The 15,919-nt window shown below is 37.0% G+C and overlaps 1 protein-coding gene across 1 annotated transcript in view; it reads right to left on the minus strand.

The window, feature by feature from the left end:
* LOC124171563 (neuropeptide CCHamide-1 receptor-like) overlaps positions 1-15,919 on the minus strand; it is a 289,746-nt gene that overhangs the window by 223,874 nt on the left and 49,953 nt on the right. The window lies entirely within an intron of this gene.

Raw genomic sequence — 15,919 nt, forward strand, 5'->3', positions numbered from 1 at the left:
GATCACACTCATTTTAAACCTGCTCACCAATAATTATTGGTAAATAATCCTATGATGTTAAATGATAAAATAAGTGTGCGTTAGGGCTTAAACTATTTCACGTGTCAACAATTTTTGGGTACAACATACTCTTGATCTAGGTTAAGGACACTGAATTTTAAGTCCTTAACGTGGTCCTGAGTATAATATACATGCATACAAGATTTTTGTGGCTATCGTAGATTGTAAACTATTTTCTTTAATACGAAAAATTGAGCCACAGCATAAAACAGATGTTTACATGAACAATTACCTTTCAGCCCTCTTCGTGTAAAATCGGAGTCCAGTCCATCATGTGCGAGTCTGCGGTCGGTAAGAATTTTTTAAGGCAAAATATCGTCAAAAAATATTTGAACACTTAAGAAAAAATGGAAATTTATTCTACCTTTTCTCATGAGCTACCTCAACAGCACATTGAATCTCGCCTAGGCTTTGCAATTTGAAACAGAGAAGCCATTTCATATGCATTTTATTCTCCTGAAAATAAATTTAAAAAATAATAATTTATCTGATTTCTCACAATAAATTGGTACACTGTGGAAGATTGCCCATGGCGGAGTGCTTAAGGTGTTACTGCTAGATGCTTCTGTTGTAGGCTTAGTTTCTTCAAACTAATGTTTTGAATTAATATACATAAATATTGTCAAGTCTTTTCGGCATAGTGATGTAAAAGAAGCTCATTACACTCTTAAAAATCCAAAGCGTTTCATTAACATGTTTTCTGAGTACAAACACTGACAACGCAGAAAACAGTTTGCACTTCTCTAATGAAAACCACTAATTGCAAACTATTGTATGATTAATGATCTTAGGTTTTCCCGGCGTATCAGGTGCAGAAACGTTTATCGGGTTTTCCACCGGTTGATGTTCTCCATGTCACCCAACATTTAGATCAGCGAATTGCTTTTCATCCTCAGTTAATCCTGAATGATTCGGAAGATCCCCTGAGGATGAACAGCAAGTGCCTGCTCGAAACGTCGGCTGACATGGGGAACATCAACCGGTGGAAAACCCGAGAAACTTTTCTGCATATTGTATGATTTTATATATGATTTAGTTCTCCATAGAATTTTTTATGAGATGCTTAAAGAACTTACATAAATTTAAGGAGAAAGGATGGTGAAATATTTATGTATTTTGGTGAGTAGTGTCAGAGCGTAAAAGAGTTTTATTTTTGGCACTCTACATTTTCATATATAAATTCTAGAGACATTTCTGCATTTCTACCATAAACGGTCAATTCCTAAGGGATTTAGGTAAGCTTATCACAACCACGCGTTAAAATGAACCCTGATGACGAGGTGGGTATTACCGGTTCCAGATTGTTGCCTATAATAAGAAAACATAAGGAAAACTCGTGCTTCAAGCTGATTTCATGTTTGGCAAAAACAATTCACCGTAGGTGCAAGCTGGAGGGTTATTGCCTTCTGTGAAATGCTAACAGAGTGGAATGCTTTCTATTTGATGGAGGTAGTTTGAATGCTGTCGTTAAAGGTGGCTAGCATGCGCCACGCAAATCTCGTAAAGGTGGGCTTGAAGCAGGAGCGATCATTGAAATAAAATAAAATATGACGTCGAGGAAAGACTGAGTGACGTAAAACAGTAAATTAGGACAGGCATTAGTTACAGTCCCTTACAGTTTCGTTCAAATAATTTGGATCTTTATAGCTTCCATACGTTTTACACGAAACCTCGCACGGAGTTTTGGCTGAAGATCCGCAAAAAGAGCAATTCAAACGATTACTCAAAATTTAACGCTTTAATTCAGTGAGAAACCTATTAATATGTTCTAACTCTTTCTTAACTGTAAGAAATGCCGTTACTTTACACATTCACCAATGAAAAAATAGTAAAATAATCACACTTTATAGAAAACCGCAGGATTAAAAATACTAATTAAAAAAATTAAAGGTTTTGGTTTAAGTGAACGTATATCGAAGACCAAAAAGATCGTGTATTTTATAAAATAAAAAGCTGTAGCATCGAAAAATTGAATTCTGATTAAATAGCGTCAAAACAATTAATGCCGGAAACGGTGTTGAGAATTTCACACTATTCTTTATCAAATGCTTTAACAAATCAAGTCAGAATATGCGTAAGTGTCCGGGAAGTGGAATTGTTTCAAATGAAAGTTTTGTAATAAATGCCGTTAACTTTTCCCTTTATATACATGTGTAAACATCATTCATTTTATTCTATTTACTATTGTAATAACCTGTGATGTTTTTATGACATTAAAGTAGGAGACATTACAAAAAAATCAGTGGTAGCAAGAGATATAATGAATGATTGCGGACTTCAGAAAATTGGCCATTCTTTTTTTGCTCCCCAGCAGATCTCTCAGAGTGCTTTCAAGAGCCTCAAGAGCTTTCTTGTGAGCCATAGCGCATACGATTAATTTACATGACTCAACAGCACCTGGGTCCGACCACTCGCCTAACTCACGTCTATGGTAGGATTTTCCTACTCAGCTCTGTCTTTTGGCATCGTAAGTCGGCAAGGGCTATCTTTCCTTACGCTGCAAGCAGCAACAATTACTATTGGAGCGCTACAAGGCAAATACAACGTAACATTTGATTTAGTCCCGATTCTTTTTAAATTAAAAACGTTTCACTTGTGCCACCCGAAACACCTAGATTAAACACCAGGAATAATACTTGGAAATTACAGATATCGTATTTTCGGCAATGGAAGAAATAATAGTATTTTATTTCAGCTAAAATATCTATAAATGGTTGAATAGGGATGAAAATAAATTTGCATCATATTCTAATATGATGGAAGAGAACTTTTTCTTCCTTCCCGACAAACATTAGCTTTAAAAAAAAGAGCAAGGGAAAGGTGTTTTCTCAGTATGCATTTTCCTATCGTTCATAAATGCTCCAAAAATACACTTCTTACTCCTGGGCCCTTTTTATTAAGTCTGTACCAACACTCCGTCTCCTAAATTCCTCATATCATACAGCAATAAGCGAAAATTGATGCTTACACGTCGTGATCTGATGGTAAACGCCAGTAGAGACGTTTAGGTATGTACTACATGTTTTTATTGGATTACTTCAATGATTTTTTTCAGTATTTTAGCTATAAACATCAGCAAAATAACGTAACGATGCCACTAAAACCCTTCTGCACATTTACTGCCTTAGTTTATCTCCATTTTACGGAGGCATAGGCAGCAAAAGAGCATTCTCAGGCCAATTCTCACGCCAGTTTTGCGTCGTTTGCGAACGCTGGAAGGTAGAAGTAAGTCTCTCTTTAAATAGGTAGCCATACAACGCTTCAGCGGTCCCTCGGCATTTTTTGCGGCTGCCTATAAAATGTCCTCTCAAGGTCCTCTTTTCCTTCGCGGAATGTTTTTCCTCACATGTATTGCTGACGTACACAATGATGCAGAAGCGGAAGGCTGGCCTGCGGGTCTATTGGTCTACCCACTATGAGAGAATGTGTTTTAGTCGTCACCATCAGCGGCAGCATTGATTGGTTGTGGGAATTTTTGGCACCAAGCAAAAGCTACACATTTAACACTTAGCATGCCGGCCCAAAAACCGCTGGTCATTCCCTGTATGCCTGCCGTTTTTGCCACTTTTCAAAAATATATTTCAAAACAACTGCTCAAATCATGATTATTGCAAAAGTTATGTTTCTGCATGCTTAGCTATATCAGCTTCGAATGGAACTAACTTTACTAAGGAATAAACGTGACGGAATAATTAATTCAAATAATGTTGAAAAGAGCATTCCGTCAATAGACGTGAAAAGTTGTTTTGGAGTTTTTACCATTCCGTCAATTGACGTGAATGGTACGCTAAATGTTAAACGATTTTTATGACATGGAATCTTTAATCTCTACCGTTAACCCGAGATCGAGAAAAATTCCTTATTTGCTTTTTAAATGTAAATTCATAGTTTACTCTTCATCAATACGAATTAAAATATTCCCCTTTGCGAATAATGCCTCAGAGTAGAATCTTGGATACACAACAGCTCAAATAATAGTAAGTCAAACATTTTTTTCTTGCGCTCCAAATCAAAGAAATTTAAATATCACCGAACTAAAATTTGATAAATTTTTTTATAGGATTCTTGATCTATGCTTGTTACCTGATGGGAAATAAATACTCAGTGTGATAAGCGAATAATGGAGAATACAACAAGTAACTGTAATTGTATTTTCAATTTACCTATGAAAATTAAATGTTTACACCGAAGATTTAGTAATGTACGAAGGTGAACCAATTAATTGAACCTAAAGAAATAGAGTATGGTCACCAATGTGGAGTCACGCACCTTCAGGAGCAAACATATAATTCAATCTAGGTAATGGAATGAAGCTAACGGTCTTAATTTAGCACTCTTTTATTGCATTGATCTCTTAAGCCCTTTAATTTTAACGGATTAAATGTGGTTTTCAATGAAAAAGTTGGTAGGGAATGTTTGCTTTAGGAGCCTGAGTATTAACTCGACCTCGAGTGTGGTTGCTGGCTCAATACGTCACGCCACTGCGATACAAATACGAAACGGAAGTTGTCGAGAAGTATTCCCTTAAATTACTTCTCAAGCTGTAGATGGAACCCCTTCAAAATAGACCTGATACAGCAGAGGAGTAAAAGCCTTTAAGTGACGCGCAGTATGGTGGGATGAAGAACAGCCAACGATGGTGACAAGCAAGAGTATCAGTGGGGACTGAACGCCTTATGCTATTGGTTGGATATGTTATAACGCGGAGACTTGTCGGATCTTGAGACTCCCAATATTGGCAATACCACGCTGTCACTTAAATGCGTGGGGAGTAAAGGCACCGCCGAAGCAAGAAAATGGGATACCAATAACGTCAATAACATAGAATTTGTCTCGCGAGTGCCGATAGCTCTTAACAGAGCAACGCTGATGTAGCAAAGCTTACAGGTTTAGTGTGAGAGGTGTGAAGCGAGAAAAAATTCTCCGCATTTCAGTGAAGAAAAAGGAGAATTCATGGGACTTAAAGATACGGAGCAAGAGAAAAACTTAGGTACTGCTATTTTATTATTTATTTATCTATTAATTAATTATTGTTTCTTCTTGTTGCTCACAAGTTATGCTCCCCTAATTATGCCATTTGATTTTCGCTTCTATGAGCAGAAGTTTGTGAGGAAGCCATTTCATTCATCCCTTACCCAAAATTACTCATAAAAACTAGCACAATTTATAACATCCAGTAGTATTTCATACTAAGTAATCAGCTATTCCACAAATATTTGTAAAAATTTTCGTAAGAGAAATGCTCTCCAATTGCTGTGAACTACATCCTTTTTTAAAGGCAGCAGCATGCCTATCACACTACGGGGTCGATGCAAGGTCATGAATGGAAGCAGTTTATTATATATTATACACATTAATACACAGTGCATATATATTAAAAAATCCAAGAAGCTTGAACGATCAGTAATTAAGGAAACGAACTTACGTTTCCCCATCTCATTTATAGAATTTAAATCGATAAAGTTATTAAAATTTGCGCTCGTACCAAAATACAACATCATCATAGCAATAGACTTCACGGAGTGTAACGGCCGTTTTACACAAGGATCGGAAGTGCGCAGGTTAGAACTGCATTAATATCTAAAATGGCGAGAAATTGCGCGAATGTATAAACGAAATTAGAGCGGGCTATTTTGACATCTCACGTCCACGCATTCTCGCATGTGTTCTAGCAATTCCCCGCTTTACACGACGCATTTTTGACTGCGCCTCCGTACACACGTCAGATTGTGCAAGTGCGTGCCCTGTGTAACCCCCCGGCCTTAACACAGTTTCTAAAATTCTTCTGGGAAGCATCCAGAATTGGATGTAAGTCATATAGCATGTAGTATGGGGGAAAAAGTATCCCAACAAAGTTTGCGCCGCCACTATTGCTCCGCGGGATGGTGGGTACCCTTCCCAGTGCGTTATCATTCTTTGGTCAGTGAGGGAAATTCAAGCCACTTCCTTACTTCGTCGTCCAAATACGCGACCGATCACTAAGTCTCCCGCAAACCAGAGCATGACTCGCGATGGACTTCGTAGAATAGGCGCAGTGGACGGCATCAAGTGCGCTCATTGGGAACGCTCCTCTGACTTTTCCTTCGCATATCTCAACGAAACGACAAAAATCGCTACGGGCCATGGCAAGCTCTCTCTTGATGTAAACAAGATAGTCAACGAGCAGATTTGATGGGCCACGTATTGGAATGCAGTTGACTTTGGAGAAGGTTTAGCTTTTTTGGAAGGACAGACGAACACATTGCCAGAACATGTTTTTCTTTGGATCGAGAGGGATATGCTCCTATCTTTATTTGAGATGCCTTTGTCAGTAGGTGAGAAGAGGAAAGATAGTAGGCTTGTCGGAGGCATGCTTAACAGTAACGGAAACATATCGAAGGGGTTGGTTTTCAAAGTCATTGAAAAGAAAGAATCAAATAGCATAGAATAAAGTTTTTGGGTTTTGGCCGCAAAAATTTTATTGTTTTAGATTTATGGAATTTACCTGGAAAAATTGTGTGTCACATTTGTAGCATAAGCATTGAAGTAATATTATCAGACGCAATTTCCGTACCTAAACCTTTTAATGTGATGATTTTTAAGGTATTTAGAGTAATTCCTGATGCTCACAATCGCTCCTCTCCAATTCTGTCTCGTAGATTACGCCTGGCGAATAGTTATGCCGTAAATTTTCAGAAACGCGAAAATGAGGAAGTGGAGATGGGCTTTGAGTGAATTTTAGAACGAGTGCCGGAGTAGGTGCGAAGAAGGAAAGGAGGGTTAGAGGGAGATAGCGGGAAAAAGGAAGGCCCAACTGCTTAGGTTATCAAATGCGCCAACATTCTGGTGAGCAGTGCAAAATACGTTCGAGCCTCGGTGCGAGGCAGGCAACTTCACCGTCACGACCTTGGTGGCGGAAAAAACCGTATTTGAATTTCCCTCGTCTCGTTCCAAGGACTATATACCGTTAGAAAGGGAATCCATTCTCCTGCGAAGCGATGGTGGCGGCACAAACTCTGTTAGAATACTTTTTCCCCAGTAGTACATAAAAATTACCAAGCTCTTGAAAGAGATGAGATCTCATTCAGAACAAAAATAAACTCTCTTCAAAATTCTCTTTCGTTTTATCCGTTTATAAACAAGTATAGCAGAAGTTGTTTTAGATTAATTTTAAAACTAACTGAATCAAAGAATTGGATACGAAACATTATGCCGGGCAGATAACATATCGAATATGAATGTTGACAAACCCTGATGACACCCAACGAAAGAAAGGCTGCTTATCTCCCTTTAAACCACTTCTTTGCGCTTTTTAATCATTACCATTTCCCTAATTAATCCTAAAAATATATGTTTACAATGTCCCACGTATCATAGATAGTTATCTGAGGATGTGAATAGTCGATCCCCTAAAGAACAAAAAACGGGTCAGAAGGTATTAATTGAATTTCCTTTTCCTTTGAGATATTCTCTCATTGGTGTTTCCGGAGCTAAGCTTGTTTATCGATGGTAAATATTTGTCAATTTCACAGGAATGCATTAGACCCGGCCTCCGTAAAAGGCAATATAACGCCTGAACACATTGATATTTATCAATATCAATGTTAACACATTCGAAATTTTCAAATTAAGGCGAAAAGAACGCGTCAGTCCATCAGTTTAATAACTCAGAGTACCGATTCCATCGTCTTTTCCGGGAGAAAATCTTACAAATACATTCCATTTTTGTTTAGATTTATAAAGGGAAGTGGATTTAAGCTCCACTAAAGAGGATGACTTCAAGTGCTTAAAATAAAAGTGTTTTCATATAATAAAGTTGGTTAGGTCAACATGATCAAGAGTTAGAAAATAAATAATTAAAGTCACCACGAACTGGTGAAAGGAGGGCGGTAAATGAGAAAAACTTAGCCATCTTCATCTAGAAGGTACCGTTAGCTACCACCGCAAGCTACCACCACGGTAAGTGGCACGGAGTGATTCCACACCAGGCAAGCAGCACTCATCCTAGCCTTAATCAGAAACGCGCTCCCTTGCCGAACACAAGCCAAGCACACAATACAGCGAGATGCGGTCAGACCAGAAACTAGGAGAGTGCATAGGATACTAACATGCTGTTATGCAACTTAAACTGCTAGTTGGTAATAGAAAACGAAAAGTTAGATTATTGAGTGTTTCATGCATTGGTTAAATCGTGCTAAGAAATGCATGGAGATATTTATTGTTGACAACTATAGTAAGTAATTAACTGTAGGTGTAGAGCCTATTTTTCCTAATTTGAGTGAAGCTATACAAGAGTATTACTATCGCATGTATTATGGTTCCTTATTGTAGTCAGGATAAACGTCATAACAATATATCTGTTCTGAAGTCTATTTCCCTAATCTTAGCCTTGTGATCGTTTCTGCCATAATTATTAGGATCTCTCAAAATATACTGAACGTGAGGCAAACAGTATTATACTTGAAATTTTCGAATAAGATTTAATATAAAACTTTCCCTTTGATCTGTTAGACTTTCCACTCTACATTCGTCATTAATTTTGTTGCACTACTACGTTTATCGTAGCAACTTTTTAACATATCTTACTGCTCGCCTACGCATTCTATGAAGCACTTGTCTTATAGGAAATGAAAACACGAATCTGTGTGTTACGGTAAACGTATGTGGTAGGATTGCAAACGATGAGGTATCATTCCCCTCAGGTTTCCTCTGAAACAAATTAAAACACTTAATTAAGGGTGAGAGGTGAAACTTCAGGCTCCAAAGTCGAGAGAACTTTGGATAGACAAACTCAAAGAAATGACTTCTGCCCCCAGGTCATACAGAAAGGGTTGAAAGGCTCTCAAGGGTTGATGCGGGGGCGATTCTCACTTTGGTGTGGGCGTGGCATCAGAGGCTACATCGCGGAGAAATTCTCGAGAGCCTTTACCGCGACAGAACTGATGTAAACTTGTTGCGTGATTAGTGGAGAGAAACACCCTTCCTTGAGTTGAAATTCAAGTGTGCAGAAAGCAGTCCGATGGTAAATCTCCCTAATTTCTCCATCGCGCGCTAAAGGAATTGAGTCAGTGACGTCATTGGTTATCCACATGGCTATAAGCTCATATATTTTCCTTCCCACAGCTCAAATCATAAAAATTACGGAATCGGGTAAATTGATGGATCGGAAAAGTTTTGAGAGGCTCTATACTTCAATTCTCTTGCTAACAGAATGAATATCAATTTAATCTGAGCTCCGGAATCAATCCTACGAGATTGAATTGTTCTGGCATATAAGCGCTCGCCAGAGTTTATTCTGCAGTGCGTTGAATTGGATTGATCATTCGGATGTTTTCATTCGTATTCAAACCAGTACTCATAGAATATTTCCAGGAAAAAGCTGTATAGTTTCAATTCAAGCTCTATTCAAAACTGTTGGAGTGTAATATGGACGAACAAGCTGCAATGTTTCATTGAAATTCTCTCAGAGAAAGAACCATTAAGAGAGAAGTTTTGCAACACAGGAGGTTAAATCCCAATCCTGCTGATCTGCATCGACAGCATTCAAATAAGTTGCGTTTTAATCGACACTAACTACTCCAGAAGTTGATCCGCTAAAAAAATTCGCAAATACTTTTTAGAGAGAGTTTTACTAGGGGAAATGTATTACAGTAGCAGAAGCACAGGGAAGAGTGCAACAGAGAATGAGTATTGTTAGGAGGTAGAATTCAGGGTAGTTGTCACAAATGCAAAGATGATAAGAAAAATAAAACGGATTTGATTTGATGTATTTGTTCTTCCTGGCTCAGATAAGGCCACAATCCGGCCCCCTATTACTCTGGGCCAGGGCTATCTTTTTCAGAAGTTATACGGCAATAAAAATACAGGAATCAGTTAAAAATGAATTAGTTGATAAATTCACATTTTTATGTAACTAGGCCACGTTTTAATTTTGCGCCAGCTGTGGGATCATGTTTGTCCTTGATCAGCCGCGTCTCTGGTCATCCGACAGGGCTTTAAATGAGCAGGCAAAGTTACATGGGAATGATCCCACCAACACGAGGACCAACGGAATGGAGGCAGAAATTGAACTATTAGAAAGTACAGGTAGAGTTATTTTAAGCGTTAATACAACTCTTCGTTTGAAATATTCTCACGTTATTTACCGAGTTAGGAACTGTATGATGGATGCCGAAGTTTGGCTGGGATGCGTCCTCAACATCCCCGCCTTGACGATGCCAGCTACCGATAACTCCTTCATCTTGGTCTTCTCTGATTGGTTCTCCTTTTTCACGGAACCCGACCTCTTGTAAAGAGTAAAATCCGAAGATTTGAGCGTCATGGAGTGGAATTTTTCCATATTGAAATAAGTGCTTTTCAACTATTATAAAACATATTACAACCTAGGTTTTAGTGTGACTATATCTTCTTCAAGATACACTCCAGTTAAAAATTGTATAAATTGAATGCACTACACAATTTTCACCTATAGATGATGTACTAATATTGAGACCTAGATCGTATTAATTTTTTAATCGCGGGAAATTGCAAGCATTAATTTCAATACTCTTACGAAGAGGCCGTTAAACTTACAATCATAGAGTGTGCAACAATTTATCTAAAACTTTATAATTTTATAGAGATTTTCCCACTTTGCATGTAATAGTATGAATAATTTCTGATTTTTTTCGAAGACATGCTCAGGTGCTTTCGTAATACATCTTTATATCCGAAATATTCTTCGAAGCTCACTTCTTGGAGCATTAAATTGATAACCTTTATTATATCAGTACTCATTTGAACGCAAGAGCTATGAAGATTTAGAGTTGGCCATTGGATATTTTGGAAATGGACAGAATGATAATTGCAGCCATACACTAGGAAAATGAATGAAAAAAGAAAAAAAGGAGGCATTACTAACGGGAGAAAGTAAAAGTCCAGTGTCCACAAGGGAGGGTTATTTTGAACATTTTACACGATTGACATTTTGAAGGAGGAACGGAGCTAAAGCTACAGAACATTAATATACCGATTGAAAGGAATGAGAAAGTGAAAAAGCCCATCAGTTTAGCCACAGCTCTTTGAATACAAAAAATGCTGATGCAATTATGAGTTATCGAGTGATAATGTATAGGACCATCATTTTTATTTTTTGTAATTCAAACTTTTTTATGCTAAGTTAACTTTGAGTCCTTATATTTTAAAGTTTGTTTACCTTATGACTTCAATAGCCGAACGAAATAAAATTAAAATTACTAAGCGCACGGATTATCTAGGAATATATTAATTTTATCGCATATAAAGGAGGTAAATAGATATTTTATAATATTATGACATCCATTTACAGCCATTAGTTATACTTATAAAATTCTGTGGTCAAGGCCAAGAATGTGATAGTTATAAGAATACACTGGATCCAATGAAGGTTTAGCACGCACACGGATTTAGGTTTTCATGCTTTAGAAAATGCACAATAAACGCACGGATGTGCGAAAGGAATTACTCAGGGATTATTTTTGTGAAATCAGGGATGGCATATGGCAGGTAAACGAGAAATGCTGAATAAAAAGGATAACAGCACTATAGGGCAGGCGACCACTCACTGTATTCTGGTAAAGCGATTTATGATAATGTCAAGGAAAGTGCGGAAGTGAGAGGGGGCTTTGGGAGATTGGTTTTAAATCAAATGGGGCATAAAAAGTGGATGAGTTACGTCATCGTGGTTTATAGGGTCCTTAACGATAAATTTCTGATGGATGGGAGTGCTGAAAATGTGAATGGAGCGGTAGTCACGGTCAATGTGCGAGCCTTTCTGTGCATTAATGGTTCTTCATTGCTTCAAGCAGAACAAAGAGGGCACAGTGCCTCGTGAAAGACACATGCGAAGCAGTGGATATAATGGAAGAGGAGGAAATATTGAGGAAGAACAGCGACACAAATTTTATCATGGTTTGGATGAAATTATAACATGCTGCAACAATTTTTTTTACATACGAGACAAAAACGTCGGTTAACCTTCTGGATAAATTAGGAAGGTTGCCAGACTGGTTTCAGGGTACCATTCATTGACATTTTTGAGATCGAAGAATTGAATAAAATGAGAATAATGGTCACATAAATCCAGATAGAAGGTGGATATTGAAATATAATGTTTCTTACTGGCAACTACCGCTAGGGTATCAAAAAAAACAAAAAATAATTGATACCAATGGAGTTTGATATCGATTTTATGCTAGAAAATAGTAAGGTGGAACCCAGAGCTAGAAAAAAGCCTAAAATCATTAAGAACTACATTCTATTTTACGAAGGATTGCCTAATTTTGATCTCTTGTATAAAAATAATTTCTCAAACAGAGATGCCTTCGGTTTATTCTTAGAGGCTCAATGAAACTTTTAATGACAATAAATTTACTAAAACGCTTTTATTCTCAAAAAATGAATATAAAAAATTTAAGCAATAAATATTTTTCAAAGAGAATATCCTTTTGCTAGCAAAACATTGAGGAGTTGGCTCTCATGAATAACAATGACTCTGAACACGGACGAAACAATGGAATGATATTACGAGCCTGAGTTGAACACTAACGAAATCTGGAAGAATGACAGTCCAGGGAGAAACGTCTAATATGACTATCGGAGGAAAATATAAATGAACGTCTGAGGAGAAAATAGACGATCCTAATGGACCATATTGCGCATTTGTTCCCTATAACCCATGCCAACGAAACATATCTGCGCAACGCTAAATATAGATGCCAAATTTTAGCTGTTGATACCGGGTTAAAAAGAATACTTTGCTTAAATCATGGAGGTAAAGGATAGGAATGAAAAATTTATGAAACAGTATTGAGTAGACACTTAGAAATTAAAGGCCTGCGAAGTAGTCAAAAATATTTAATTCGACCGCGTGAGGACATTATTCCATATTGAATCACAAAAAATATTTCATTCATCAGGTTTTCTCAGTTAAAGATTTTAAGCGAGACTTATTGAGTTTTTTTTCATGCTGAGTTTCTATATCATCGTGCTGAACAGTGCATACACAACGCTTCGTTATGTGGAAGCAATATTGAAATGATGGCAGGCTACACCATAAGCTTCTTAGCGCTATTTTTTAATATAAATATCAAATCGTATGACTAGCGCAAAAAGAACCCCCTCAATAATATGAACAATTCCATGAAGCAACATAACATTTGGCCAATGACATGAAACTTTAAGTTTCAAAAATAGCCTACTTTCAGATATTTGCAATAAAATTTAATGAGGGCTTTTAAAACAAAATGGCTATTACCAAGAAAAATGGTGTTTATTATTGTGTTGTAATATGTGAATAATTGTGTTCATGCATGTTCTCGTCGATTAGGACTAATGCAGCTTTATTTTAGCTATAGTCTTTGAATCATAATTTTCTTTTAGACTAATAAGAGAACCCAAACCAAGAACGACATAAATTTCTCGCAGATGACTCAACAGTTGAAGAATACCGGGTACTTGAAGAAGTCAAGGGTGTATGCGATGCTGGAGACTCGAAAAAGGGCAGATACCTTCCAGGTGTCTTAAAGACGATGAGCTTGTGTAACTGCGGTAGAGTCACAGGAGTCTTGCAAGGGTAAGTTACCACAGACTAAGCGAAGCTAGTGTCATAGGCTTAAATCACGAGGCCCAATCGCTTAGCTCTTTTGACTTGGCTCATCCCAAAAGGCAACTGCATAATGGGTTTTACTGCTCCATTAGATTTCTAAAACTCTATATGAGATGCCCTTACCTGCTAAAAATAAGCGTCTTCAGCATTGATATTTTTTTAGTTATGCAAACTACGCTACTACTATATCATGAATTATTGCAAAAATCGGATGCAGGGGAAATTAATCTTAGTGGTCGATGTACCTTAAACTTATTCTAATTCTATTGATTTTTTATGAAAATACGACTGTAAAGGTAGGTACGCTTACTGTGGCTCAAATTAGGTTATGAACCAATTATATGGGTAGATATCTACATAGAACATAAGTGTGTGTAATTAATAATGTTATAAATTGTATAAGCGTATTTGTATTCAATAATTAGCTATTTGCAGGATCTTAACATCACTCGCAGATTAATATGCACGAAGAGATGACGGAGAATAAATCCCATCGTACGGAATATCCCATTGATCTTTCATTCGAAGTCTTCAGGGATTGGGATATATGAATAAATAAAAAAATATCATGGCCCACTTGAGACTTGAAAGACTGTATAGAGCAGTAATCTTGTTATCATCAATTTAATCAATGAATACACGAATAAATTTTAAGTTTTAAAAGAAGCAATCACTTTTTACACTTCGCTAATATCAAAAAGATTATTAAAAGTCCACAATGTATTTTGAAATTAAGTAGCAGATTATTTTGCTTGAAAAATCGATTTGTGTACATAACGGAGTTTTTGGCACCTACATTCTTCAGGTGGTAGCTTAGATTGCGGTAAACCTCCATAGCGGGTCGTAGTAAATTTATTACAGCCGTTCATCAGGCATTGCACAAGAGTCTTTGCCTACACTATAATATCAAACCTATTCCCAGCTACGATCGTTAAGCTTGAGTCTTTCTTAATTGTTTCTCGATAACTTAGGTATGCGGTAATTTTAGGCATGTGCTCGGTATTCATTCCAACCCTTAAGTGGAATATATGAGGTAGCGTAACGTGCGTTCCATTTTGCTGGAGTGGCACGGTGAGATATTGGACCCTCTATTTTTCAGGAAAATATCATTACGCAAAAATGCAATCAAGCGAAACGATTTTTATCACCAAACAAAATCTCATAAACCCCATACCATAGATAGAGGTGTAAATTAATTTCTTACTGAGGCAACAAACACACAGTCATTCGTCAAAAATCCAGCTACTCGATTGAAAATACGCACTGGGCTTCAAATATTCTTTTGTGCGATCCAATTCATCGCCAATATGAAAAAGTAGCCAGAATAATTTGAAAACGCTTATTCTTTGATTGAAACTGCATACCAAAAGTGCCGACAAATCTGTATTTCCACGTTTACGATCGATGCGTAAATATTTGAGGTTTATTCCAACGTTCCAACGACAGCGCGTACAAAGATAGAATCAATACCCTGACCCCAAAGCTGGAGGAAATTCCTTCAAGTGGCTTCCTCAAGGATGCGGTGAACTTCGAAGATGAAAGCGCTCTTTTTTGTTCTTGGCGAGGGAGCGAAATGAAAGTAAAAAGTTCCCATCACGCAAATTTGAGATCAGCATTTTTATAGCTCGCAGACTCAAACTTATTTTTAAGAAGTTAAACTATATTTCCATTTTTTACCATAATATCAAAATCAAAACAACATTTTGATGTCTTCAAAAGATTTATAAATGGCAATCTTAAAATTTTAGGAGAATTCTCAAGAAGTAGAAGACTTTCACAATTATATTGAAATTCATTCCAAGTTAGTATAAAAATCAATTCACAGCCTCTAGAAATCTGAAGATACATGGTATTGAAATTACCGCTTTGCTGGAGATAACGCATTCAAATTAAAAATGAGTTTTTATTGGGAAACACTACTTAAAGTTGGAAGTTAAACATATTTTAGCAACTTGTAGAATGGTGACTGACATTCTTTTCACGCAGTCCGTTTCACCGTCTGTATGCAAATTAGCTGCTCAAATATAGTAGTGCATGACCGGGAATAAAATACTTAATTCATTTATTAAATAATTACGGTCTTTTTACCTTGAAAGTTTATAATTCCCTAGTAAAATTATTTTGGTACACTCCCTTTACACTTCAGTTAGTTTTGCTGCGATGGGTATCTGAACGCGCATTCACTAAGACGGTCAATCGTAAGTCATCTATTCACCTCATGAGAAGAATTTCATCTCTAACTCGGCACTGAAGTAA

Source organism: Ischnura elegans, chromosome X, assembly GCF_921293095.1.
Source record: "Ischnura elegans chromosome X, ioIscEleg1.1, whole genome shotgun sequence".
Lineage (NCBI taxonomy): Eukaryota > Metazoa > Arthropoda > Insecta > Odonata > Coenagrionidae > Ischnura > Ischnura elegans.